A 12424-nucleotide genomic window follows, 5' to 3' on the forward strand; every position below is an offset into this window, starting at 1 on the left:
ACATTCACTGAATTCTGACCAAAAGACCACCTAGTCAGAGCTGTCTTGACCAATTTCCAGAAGACTTGAGGGGATGGTCCCAGACCAATATCATGACTGGGGAGAAATTCCATGACCTCAGTGCATGTTTCTTTGATATTTTTCTAACAAGACATTGGATGTCCAAATCTATGCTCAAGATTGCTTAGTTAGTGCTAAGACACTGTGGGAACAATCCTAAGAAACTGTACTCAGAAGTAACTTTCATATTATTTAGTATGGAACTTACTCATAGGAACATTTATTCAGGATTGTAATCTAACACTGCTGGGAGTAAGTCCCATTGATTAGACCTGTGTAGGATTCATTGACTGACTTCATTTATAGTCCTACTTTCTCACTGAGATTCAAAGTGGATTACATGGTAATTAAAAACACTGTCATCAGAGAAGTATAATCAACAATGCTAAAAAACAGGATTACAAAAGGAGAGAATAATGCACTAAAACAGTAGACTATATATAATACAATTGTATAATACATACAACATACAATGAAACAAAACTAGATTACAACATTTTAGAAAGAGTGAAACAATCTAATGAACAAACCAATGCAAAATACCAAAAATTTTACAAAATTTCTGAGTAGACATGCTTAGTAATGCTGCGTATATTATCATGAGAGACATTTGTGAGGTAACAGTGTGGATCTTATTCTGGATTAATATAAAAGGTTTAAGCCTGTGTTTTTCGGCCTGCTCTGGTGGAAGAACTGAAGCCTCTTTATGCAGACTCAGAGCAAATTTTTGTTTCTTCAGGGTTTATAGGCTGTGCCTTTTAAAATGGATTTTGGAGCTGTCCTCTAATCCTATAGATTGAATAGCAAGGGCCTATTCTTATGTTTGCGGGATCAGAATGTAAATCTGCCCTTCTAGGACGCCAGATAAAATTAATCTATTCACTAACTCTGGCCATGTTCATTTGAAAAATTACATCAGTTGAATGCCTTTTAACTTTGGTGCCACTGCAGAAGGTGAGAGTGAGGATTAAATTAGAATATGTGCTCCTAACTCTTTGTTAGGGTCCTTCCATGCTTCTCCTCTGTCCGCCATTTCCAGAAAGGAGGACAAGGAGACAACTGGGATAGTCCCACAAGAACACACTGAGCCTCATTCTAATTTATTTATTGCATTTTATTACATTTTTCCAAGAACATGGGTTTTTTAAAATCTCCCTTGAATTTGTTTTCACAACAACCCTTTGAGGGGCTTAAGGCTGAGAGAGAATGACTGGCTTCTAAGCTTCATGGTTGGAAGGAGATTTGAATCAGGTCTTCCCAAAATTTACCACATCAGTTTGGATCCTGGGGAGAAGGTTGTGAATTTGAGCGGGTAATATTACACATTTGTCACAGATTGCAACTCCTTATAAATATGCTGTGTGAAATCCACATTAAATAATCCAGAGCAGGACTACCCTTAAAGACCTTCCTCAGGGCACTCTTGAGGCACCTGTCTCGGCTGCTCCTCCACGACCACTCTCCTATCTGTACCTAATTTCTAAAGCAACTGTCATTCTTCTGTCCCAAACCTGTCTAGAAACCACATCCTTTGATTTGACTGGGGCGTCTACACACACCATATTTTTTCTGCACACCATATTTTTTATAAAGGAAAACGAATTCATTTATAACGATTACAACTCGTTATAAATATAAATATGCTGTGCGGAATCCACTTCGGTTTCTTCAGTGAGAAGGGGAAAGGCGTTCCTGACATGCTCAGAGGAACCCTTTCCCTTCCAAGCCCCTCAGCACTCCCACAAACAGACCTCTGCTGTAAGCCCTGCCCCTATCCTCCCTGGCTTTCCCCACGCTCGGGCCTGCTTTTTCGTGCTCTTCTCAGAAACCCCCTTCACTCGTCGTCCCCCCAGGCCGCTCCCGGGGGACGGTTCCTCCCCGACCCGCTCCTCCAGGGAGGGAAAAACGGGTCGGTTCCGGCGACGGGTTCGGATTCTGCGGGCGGTTTCCCAAGCTGCACCGCGGCGGGAGCCCTGCTGGCGCTCTTCGGCTCGGCCCGTCGCTGTCACCACCAGGCGGAGGCTGAGTCGGCTGCGCTTCCCCGGCCGCCGCTAGCAGGAAGGAGCCGCTGCTGCTGCTGCTGTTACTGGCGCCGCCATCATGGTGCCTGGAGCCGGAGCCGCGGCCTGGGGGCTCTGAGCCCCTCTCGTATTGCTTGTTTCTCCCCCTCGCCATCGTCGCCACCGCCGCCGCCCTTGTCGCCGCAGCTTTGGGCCGCCGGTAAGACTGCGCCCGCGGAGGCACGGAAAACGGGAGGCGGCCCCGGCTCCTTCGCCTGCCCTCCTGCTGCTGCTGCCGCCGCCGCCAATGTGGGCCTGCGAGGTCGCCTTGGGGGACACTTCGGGGCCGGGAGTTGGGTGGCTGCAATGAATGCGGGGCAAAGAGGGTGGTGCGCATATCGGGGCTCTGGAGAGAATCCGGATTCCGCCTCCTGCCATCTGCGGGGCCTTCACTTGTCCAATGGGGATCCCGTCTTTGAGCTGCAGCGCAGCAAAGGCAAGCAGGCCTCGTTGGGGCTTTCAACCCTACCCAGGCTATTTCTCACAGATCGAGAAGCAAAAATGTATAGATGAGATGCAGGCAGACAAAGGAAAGAGCGGTGGGGGACAGGCAGGTGTTATCTAGGAGGCTTCCAACCCCACCTTTCACCAAAAGTGGCCTTGCTTAGAAGAAGGATCTTGGCAGACAAAGAGACTTGTCGGGTTCGTGATCTGCAGAAATGCACATTCCTAAATCTTAGACTGCGAGTGATTTCTCCCCCCCCCCCCTTGCAATGTTATAACCTTGGGGTGGAAGGAGGAGACACAATAGACCCAAGGTGCCATCCGTCAAATATTTGACACTGAAACGGTCATGATAATATCTTAAAGAGGAACCCCTACCTATAACCTTTTGAACTGTCTGATGCTGGGTTTGGCAACCTGATCCAGAAGTGGCCAGCCTGAACTTCAGCTGATTCCCATTTAGCTGTGGACTCCCGAAATTCCTAAAGGCAGGTTCAGAAAAATGAGAGACAAAGAGACTCACAGATTGACAAGCCTCCTTGGCTACCTAATCTGTCAGATCCACAAGCAATTCTTCACTGTTGTGAACCTGGAATTTTGGCACTGGTGAACACAGTAATCTCCTGCCGCAGTTTCTATGCTCCTCTTTCAAAATTGCTTTCTGGGGAACATCATAAATGAACCTACAGAGTTCTGAGTCTAAGGACTTTGAAAACAACTCGAATTCTGCATTGGTTAGCAGTTAGAGAACAGTAGACTGTCTGCAGTCCTGTGCATACTGTTTTGAAAGCAAGTCTCGTGATATTAGCGGAATTTATTATTGAGTAAATATGCTCAAGATCAGGCTGCATAAAATGACAGATCCAAAAAGGCATCCATTTCCATGCATTTAGCATTTTAAACATACTCCTTTCAGTGCTGATATCAGCCCAAAGAGATTCCTCATCAGCTGCTGAATTCTGGATCTGGGAAACGCACACACAAATTGCAGCTATCCACTTTCTGTCTTTGCTGCTTGAAAAGATAGATTATATAGAAGAAATCTACCCTAACTCCTATTCCTGCTTTGTTACAGTTTTCAGTTTACTTTTAGGAATACTCGGTCTTTATCCTCTGCAAAATATAGTCTTAAACATTTTGTAAATAGCTATGTACTAAAGTACTGACTACCTTGCTACAAGGGCAACATGCCTAAGCAGGCCAAAGTGGGATGTTTCTGGTCAAAGGCAAATTTAGCATGAAAGGGGAGTTAGAACTGTGAGCATAACCGAGTTAAAGAGTAATCTGAGTGAAATTTTAATGTAGATCTGTGGTTTTAATCTTTAATCAATTATTGTACCCCAAGCCACAGGTAGAAACTTACAACCTATAAACAGTGTTGCAAACAAGGCAGCTTTATTTATGTAGGTTTATTTATGATAAAATGGTACAATACGTAGATCACAGGTGTCTGTCTGGTGAGACTCTAGTGCTTGATGGACACCTACCAAATTCCTGAATGTTAAGATCTAAATGTTCCCCAGGTGGCACCTGCTAAGAATCCTGCTCTAAATAAAGGCAGTCGAACATTCCAGCTTATGCATCTATCTCTAAAGCATAAATACTATTGAACTCAGGCACCTAATATAATATATTTAGGGTCTGTACTAGTGAAGTTTGTTTCTCCTTTGGAGTGATCATGGAATTATTTCAGTGGAGGGATACAAGTTATCATCTGTCTATTCATAACATCTATGTGGTTGAAAAATTCTGTCAGAATTTTTCATATGTATTCTTGCATGGGAGTAATTTTAGAAACGTTCTCATGAAGAAAATGGCTCTCTTAGCAGCTTGGCATTAAATCTCATCTCAAAAGCATTTGGTTGTGCACTGGACATTATATGCACTATCAGACAGGAAAAAGCCCCACACAGAAAGATTATCACTGCCATGCTAAAAATTTTAATGAATTATAAACTCAGATCATAATTTTAGAGTGTAGCTGTTTTAGTCTGCAGTACAACAGCTAGATTTGAGCTTTGTAGCACCTTGGAAACCAACAAGGTTTGGGGGGGTATGACCTTTCAAGAGTAAAAACTATTGAGGGGAGCTTTGACTCTGAAAAACTCATACCCCGCAAACCTTGTTGATCTTTAAGGTGCTACTACACTTGAATCTAGCAAATCTGTAACAGTTTTCTGCCTGCTACCATCAAATCTCATCTCCCATTTCCTTTTAAACCTTGTTACTCTTCCCATATGGATATTCTGGCATAGGTATTTGTACTTGCAGGCCATGAGAAATACCAAGACTCAGTTTAAAAATTGAAGATTTTCAGAAATATAATTTTGGATTTAGCTGTTAAAATTCCCTGAGTTTACTTTTAAAATTCCCTAATACTTCGTTTCAAGATTTGCACAAATGAAAAACAATATATGCTTCACATTTTGATACATTTTGTGAGATATTCTGGTGTTGATCCTGCCTTTTAAAAATTGGGGTCTATTTCTAGGATGGCTGAAATGTTGAGATTTGTGCTTGATGGCATTCAGTCACGTTTTTACAAGGGGCTATGAAGTACAGATTTCTGAGGTTATAACTTTTCTATAACTTTTATTATGTAACCTGCATAAGTTTGGCATGGCTGACTTTGCTTTAAAAAATTTCCTGTAGTTGCATGTTTTAGATTTTACCATGACCCCTTTTTTATTGTGGAGGTTGAACAGATTATGGCCTCAAAGTGATGTTTTGGGGGAAGCTATGCTTTCTTGTCAGGAATAGAGTATTTGTTTTCTTACAGATATACATTTGAGCTGGAGTTCACACTATACCTGCACACAGCTTCTCCCAGTAACAATCCCGAAGGGTATTGCAGTCAGCGGGATCAACTTCCTGGTGGTCCCCTGCTCTGGAACCATTCAGTTGTCCTCAGCCAGAGCCAGAGTTTGTTCAGCTCTGGCCCTGATCTGGTGGAACGTTCTGTCAGCTGGGCCCTGCATAATCTTGTTCAATTCTGCAGGGCTGTAATATCTGTAATTCTGCTGGGCCGATGGTTGAGGCAGTATGGTTACATCTCATCTGGTCTCCCTATCCCCATCATATTGTACTGTTTATTTGAATGTACCCCTTTATCATTTATTGGTACGTTTTTAATGTTTAGTTGATTGGTAGTTGCATTTCTTTAGGTTTTCTCCTTAGTTGGGTTACCTAGGTAATGAATGTGATTAGAGCACCAGTGGATATTTTATTGTTGTGGTTTAAATGTGTATGATTTTTTGATTGTTTTAATACCATTGTTAACTGCCCTGAGCCTGACCTTGGTCAGGGAGGCTAAAAATCTAATAAAAAAACCCAAAAACAAATAAAATAAAATATAGCCTGTCCCAAAGAGTTAAGGATACCTAAGAATTTGGAAGAGTGGACAGCAGTTTGATTGATACTCTGATTGTAGCTCACTGAGCCATCTGAAGTTCTGTTCCTGGGAGTCAGAGGACCCTCAGGAATAGTAGAGTGGTAAAGTGAAGACTTATAGAAGGGGGAATCAGTGGAGTTTTACAAGCTGGAGTTGTGCTAAGAGTGCTTGTGTAAATAGTCTGGTTATCATTGTGACTACATTGGCCTGAATGGCAATAGATTGCATGGTGATAAAAAAAATCTGCAGTAATAAAACAGCCCTTACAGTTTTACAATGTGGATACAATCCAATGCAATGGTCTATATATATATGTATGTGTATCTCTCTCAAATGTATATATATACAAATGTATATATATATCTCAAATGTACACATACACACACACACACACAAACACCCCAGTATGTTTCAACAGGTGCAAGAAAAAATTAAAAAATTGAAAAGTAGCATGATGATAAAGTTGTTTTGCATGATGTAAGAGAAAAATGGCATAAATTGTGAATCATGAATTTTGCCAGGAATCTCGAGATGATTAAAATTCTAGTTCCCAGTGGGCCCTGAAATATTACAAGTAATTGTGTGTTATTTGCTCTGTTTGAAGAAATATTCTTTCAGTGCAATCCAAACCAGGGGGGGGGGGGGGGGCTGCGCTGTGTCTGGAGATGGCATGGCAAAGGAGGTGCCTTGCCACCTCCAAAGAGGCTCTGGGCGGTGCAGGCAGAAGGGAAATTCAAAATCCTTCCTGCTGCCTGAAGAGCCCCATAGAGGAAACAGATGTACCGGTATTTCACTGTTTTCGTGGTATAAGTCTGAGGGTTCCCAGCGTGAAACCTTTACGAATCTAGACCAATAATACTAGAATTGAGTTGGATCTGTTTGTTGCAGAAAATTGATATGAATACTGCAGAATAAAAATGTTAGAAAATCTGCAACATGTTTACTTTACTCACAACAAGGCCTCTCAGAGGTTTACGGCCAAATCTGGAGAGGGGAAGCTGAAGGGAGTTGTGGAGGAAGTGGGGCTCTATGCTGGCGGGTTTGCCCTCCCTTGGGCACTTACCCTGGCAAAGGGGCAACTTTGCCGGTAGGCAGCTGCTGCAACCCTTCATGATGGCCACATGTGGTGCAGATCGCTGCATCAGTGTTCTTGCACTCCTGGCAGCTCTGCCAGTGTAGCAGGGGCATTCCAGAGGCATGGCAGGGGTGGAGCCAATGTTAAGTGGCTTCAACTCTGGCGTTGCCTCTTGGGATGCTGGGGCTTGGACTTATTCCACCTTTTTGGGTGGCGTAAGCCCATTGAGGGTGGTAGGGAGTAGTTTTTTGTTTTTTGCCGCTCTGCCCTGCCAAAAAGCCTTGTGGAGGCCACAAGCCTTGTGGCGCCACTGCAACACTGTCCCTGGCCAATCCAGGCCTCTGGATTGGGCTATCCTAAACCAAGTTATACTATTTAAAGTATAAATAGTATAAATAGTTAGTGGACTTAGAAAGGTGTAACTATGTTTAGTATTGTACTGTTAATTACCTTCCTGTCTGCTGACCTCTGTGCCCTTGACCTGGCTTCTGGACTAGTTGCGAGCATAAGCTTTCCCTCTGTACAAGAGCATGCAGTGTACCCCTGCTCCTCTCCTTTCCTTCTTCTCCCTTCCCTTCACAGCCACAGAGGGTCACATTTCATGTAGTTTCTCATACTCACAGCAGCTTTTGATAGCCACATCCTTCTAATAATCGGGACTGTACCTATGGAAAATCAAGGCAATGGGTGTGCAGAAAAAGTGTGATGGATCCTGCAAAGAACCTCCATTAATGGAAAGGAACGTGATCTTAGCTGATTTCCCCTTCCTCCTGTATGACACTGACTCCTCTCATTGTACTCCTGGGATCCCTTGCTCTCTAGCAGAAGCTTTGGGGATTATTTAGGCCTCCAGTTCATATTGATGGATGTGAAGTGAGGAAGTCCTACCCCTTGTTGGAAATCCTTTCTGTATGAGAAAATTTACCACAGTACCCAAGCCTATATTCTCAAAGGCCAGTGCAGGGCAGAGAGAATGTACACAAACTATGCAAGTGAATCAGGAACCTGTCAGCCTTTCAACTTCTTCCCTGCCTCTTCTCAGAGCTGACGATCTTCCTTGGCCTCCTCCCTCAGACCTCATTAGCCACGCCTGGGACAGGCCCAGTAATCTTCCACTGTCCAGATGTGTTATGGAGCATGGCTGTTTTCAGTCTTTGTCTGGTTGCTCCCCTGTTCCACCAGGCAGCTGTGATTGTCAAAGGAAGGCTATCATTGACTGGCTGATTTTTAAATGGCAAGTTGCCATTGATCAGCTGGCTGTCATGTTGCTCTTTAGAGTGTACATCTGTGGCTCTGCTAGGCCTGGAGGACAGTGGATTTGCCTATGTACATTTGTTGTGTTTTATGAGATTTTGTCTGCTACTAGAAGTTTAGACTTTTGCTCCTTGGAAAGTAGACCCATAAATTTCGATGAGATCAAAGATATAGTCATCTGGTCATCATCCTTCTTTATGTTACAGGGAAAGTGCCTGTAGAATAAAGGCTAACTGTATTAGAAACCATGCTGTGCAAATTGGAGGGACTTTCCACTTCTGTACCATTTATCTAACCTGAAGTAGATCCTGGGAGCTGCTGTGTGCCCACTAGAGAAACTTAACATGTAGCCCATCTGTTTGGGGAATGATACTAGGTGGTGGTGGGGACGGGAGCTTCTTCTGTTCATGTGCTGTGGTCCTTACCCAAATTGGGCCCGCATGCACCTGCAACACTTGGATGTCCTAGAATATGTCTGTTGACCTGACCCAGGGTTGAATCCAAGAAAAGCATATTGTATAGTTCAGCCCAAATTCCAGATGACTCTAGCAAGTCAATAACTAAACCATTAAATTCCTGATATTTTAAGTAATATTCTAGCCATTGATCCTTCTGTTGCTCAAGGCAACTGGATTTTTCCATGAATCTGTTTACCTGGCTTAAAGGTAGCATAAAGAACTTTTATGAGAAAACGGAATGCATAAATAGTTACTTTGTGGGAGAAACCCACTCATTCTTAAAATAGCAAATGAATCCACAGTAAAATTATTCTTCTCTAGAACAGCCATAGATAAACACTATTGTTGAAGCATCACCTCCATCTGTCGTCTTTTGGCTTGTTTCCAGGAGAGACAGCGTAATAAAATGTATAACCTTACTGGATTTTTTTTCCTGTCAGCATCGTTAGCACTGACATTGCCTTGAGTGCTATCTCAAACAGAAAAATGTAACGCCATACTAAAATAGCTCCATCTTGTATCTTTGTACAAAAGTAAATTTCAGTCTGTAAGTGGGATTCTAATGAACCATTTTATCAACTCTTTAGTATATAAGCTTATTTCTTACAACTGACAGGTCTATGAGCCACCCATCTGGCAGCACTTCATTTGTTTTCCTGGAACTAAGAATTTATCATAAACTCTCTAGGCCCTGCAATGCTGTTCAATGGTTTTCAACTATGCTTATGTTTTGTCTTATATTATACAATGTGCATTAGTGTATTTAGCGGTCTGTTTTTTAAAACAGCACTGTGGAATCATTTGTGCAAAGATGTATGTAAATGTTCTGGGTTCCCTCTTCCTTTATTCTGCTACCGTCCCCCCACTCTATCATTTTAAAAATGAGGTAATACCTCTTTGATATTTTAAAAAAACGTTTAAGAAGAAACGTTTGGATTTATGCCCTGCCTTTCTGGCCTGTAAGGAGACCCAGATCCAAGGCGGCTTACAAACTCCTTTTTTTCAACAGACACCTTGTGAGGTAGAGAGAGTTCAGAGAGAACTGTGACTAGCCCAAGGTCACCCAGCAGGCTTCAGGTGTAGGAGCGGGGAAATAAATCCTATTCACCAGAAAAGAATCCGCTGTTCATGTGGAGGAGTGGGGAGTCAAACCTGGTTCTCCAGATTAGAGTCCACTGCTCTTAACCACTATACCGTGCTGGCTCTCAAAGTTGCTTACAAGGCAGATTATAAAAAAGTAATAGAACAGTAAAGTTAAAACAATAATAAGCAAACAGTAGACTGCAGCTGTCACAGTGGTTGTATTATAAATTGTTTTGGGTCATTTTTGGGGGAGATAGTGGAATATAAATTATTAAATAAAAATAATACCAGATTTAGATAACAAAACCCTAGGTGAATAAGATGGACATCATTTGATAAGGAGCAGGTCCATCAAATTACGAGATATGATGATTAAAGGGAACCACCATTTCCAGAGGCAGTAAACCTGAATACCAATGCTAGGAAGCATCATGAGGGAAATACTTCAGCCTTTTATGCTCTGTTTGTTGTGGGTATCAGGGCAACTGGTTGGTTATTGTGTGAGACAGGATGTTGGACGAGAGGGACCACTTATCTGATCCAGCAGGACACCTCTTATGTTGTTATGGTACTTAAAAGATGATCATTTAGGAGCCAAGCAAATAGCACTAGGGAAGGAGCTCTGCAGTTTATTTTATTTATTTTAAAACATGCATGCTTTTCAACTTTATGAGAACTCAGGGTAGATACATAAAATACATAAAACCACACACTAATTTCAAATCAGTTCAAAATCAATAATTTAAAACTGCTGATAGGCAGAAAAACTGAAATTAATCAGATCAGACTTTGTGAATAAAATTGCATTGAACTTCTTTCTAAATGTCAATACTTGTCTCTTTAGGGAGGTTATCCCATAATTGTGGGTCTGACACTAAAAAGGCTGCCTCTTGAGTATCTACCAGGTAACCTTCTTTCTTTGACGGGACAGCCAAACGGGCCTCCCCCTGTGATCTTAGTAACTGGGCAGGAGCAAATGGGAGAAGATGGTCCTTCAGCTATCCCTGTCACACGCAGTAAAAGTCAAAAACAATACCTTGAATTGGGCTCGGGTACTGATGAGAAGCCAATGTAATATTGTAATATTGTGGTCACATGATCCTAATAACTGAGCCAGATCAGCAGTCTAGCCACAGCATTTAGCAGTAGTTGTAGCACTTTTCCAGGATAATTCCAAATAGAGAGCATTGCTGTAATCCAGCCTAGATGTGAACTAAGGTGTGGATCACTGTGGCTAGAAACAGGGGGCATATCAGCTGGAGCTGCACAAAAGTACTTCTAACCTCAGCCTGATTTTGAATGTGACTTCTGAGTCAAGAATACTCCCAAGCTGTGAACCCGACTTTTCACAGGGAGTGTAACCCCATTTAAGATGAGTGATCTTGAGTCTTGTCAGGATTAAATTTCAGCTTGTTCATCCTCATCTACCCCTATTGGATCTTCACTATACGTTTCTTTAGTTTACCCATCTAATGTGCTGCAGACAGGCAGGGCATGGTCAGGTCCAGTCCCAACAGGTCACGGCACAGGAGATCAGGCAAACAGGCTGGATCTCAGCAGCAGACCAGGTACAAAGAAGCAACAGGAAATACACTTGTTGCACCCAGGCAGAAGCAAGCTCACAGCAAGGCTTATATAGAGAGCCTTATCCCAGGAGTTGGAATTCTGCAAGGAGTTAATCCTCATCAGATGTAAATACTTCTATTCTCCCATATCTTGCTGCCAGATGAGCACTCCTTCTTTGCTTCTGCAGTAGCAGCCTCTGCTTCTGCCTCCTGTACTCAGCTGGCTCATCACTGGGTTCCCTAGAAGGATCTGCAGGCTCCTCCACCAAGCAGGGAAGGGCTGGGAGTTGGCTTTGCTGCCAGGTCTTCCCCAGGAATAGCCTCCTCTGGCTTCACTGTGTCCTCTAGTTCTGCCTCAGAGTCCTCTGTGTCCTGGTAGGTACCCAGGGGCTGGCTCATGACACCTAAGTTGGGACAAGGAAGTTTTTTTTTCTTTGATCATGTTTTGTTTGACTGTTGTTAGCCATTTTGGACATTGGTTTTAAATACTGAGATATGAATGTCTTAAAGCAGAAATAAAATTTTGGTGAGTATGTTCTTATGTGAGTAAGTAGTCCTTAACATACTCTGTTCCCAAATAATTTATATAGCAATAATTAGAAAAAATATTAAAAATAATATTTTATTTTTAGAACAATAAAATAGTACAGATGTAAATCAAAATAAGCGGAGCAACAACTTTTGTAGGGCAGAATAAAAGATTTGAAGTTGTGGGTCTCTTGCTCAGTTCTAAATGATTGAATCTAAAGTTTTAAAAGCTACCAAACCTGCTGAAAGAATAATTGAAGCATTGTTGTGTAATTTCGGTTGCATTTTCTTAATATTTTTTGGAGATTTCACTATTTGTTAGGTACCCTGAGCTGTTTAAGAAAGGTGGGATAAAATTCGATTGACAAATAAAAATTTAAAAATGAATCTAGTTCCCGAGTGCTCAAGTAGGATGAAATTTCTTTATTCAAATTTGCCCCCCATGGTACAAGAAAAATTCTTACTGGCTGCACAGTCTTATGTTCTTAAACTATAAGCACTGGTCC

At 42.3% G+C, this 12424-nt stretch overlaps 1 protein-coding gene across 2 annotated transcripts in view; it reads left to right on the forward strand.

Moving 5' to 3' along the window:
* Positions 1 to 2056: 2056 nt before the first annotated feature.
* The window catches only part of ZNF148 (zinc finger protein 148), a 49255-nt gene continuing 38887 nt past the window's right edge, over positions 2057 to 12424 (forward strand). For both annotated transcript variants that reach the window (XM_048483689.1, XM_048483690.1), the window contains exon 1: positions 2057 to 2280. The gene's annotated coding sequence lies outside the window, so the exon portion shown is untranslated. The remainder of the gene's footprint in view (positions 2281 to 12424) is intronic.

Source organism: Sphaerodactylus townsendi, linkage group LG02, assembly GCF_021028975.2.
Source record: "Sphaerodactylus townsendi isolate TG3544 linkage group LG02, MPM_Stown_v2.3, whole genome shotgun sequence".
NCBI lineage: Eukaryota > Metazoa > Chordata > Lepidosauria > Squamata > Sphaerodactylidae > Sphaerodactylus > Sphaerodactylus townsendi.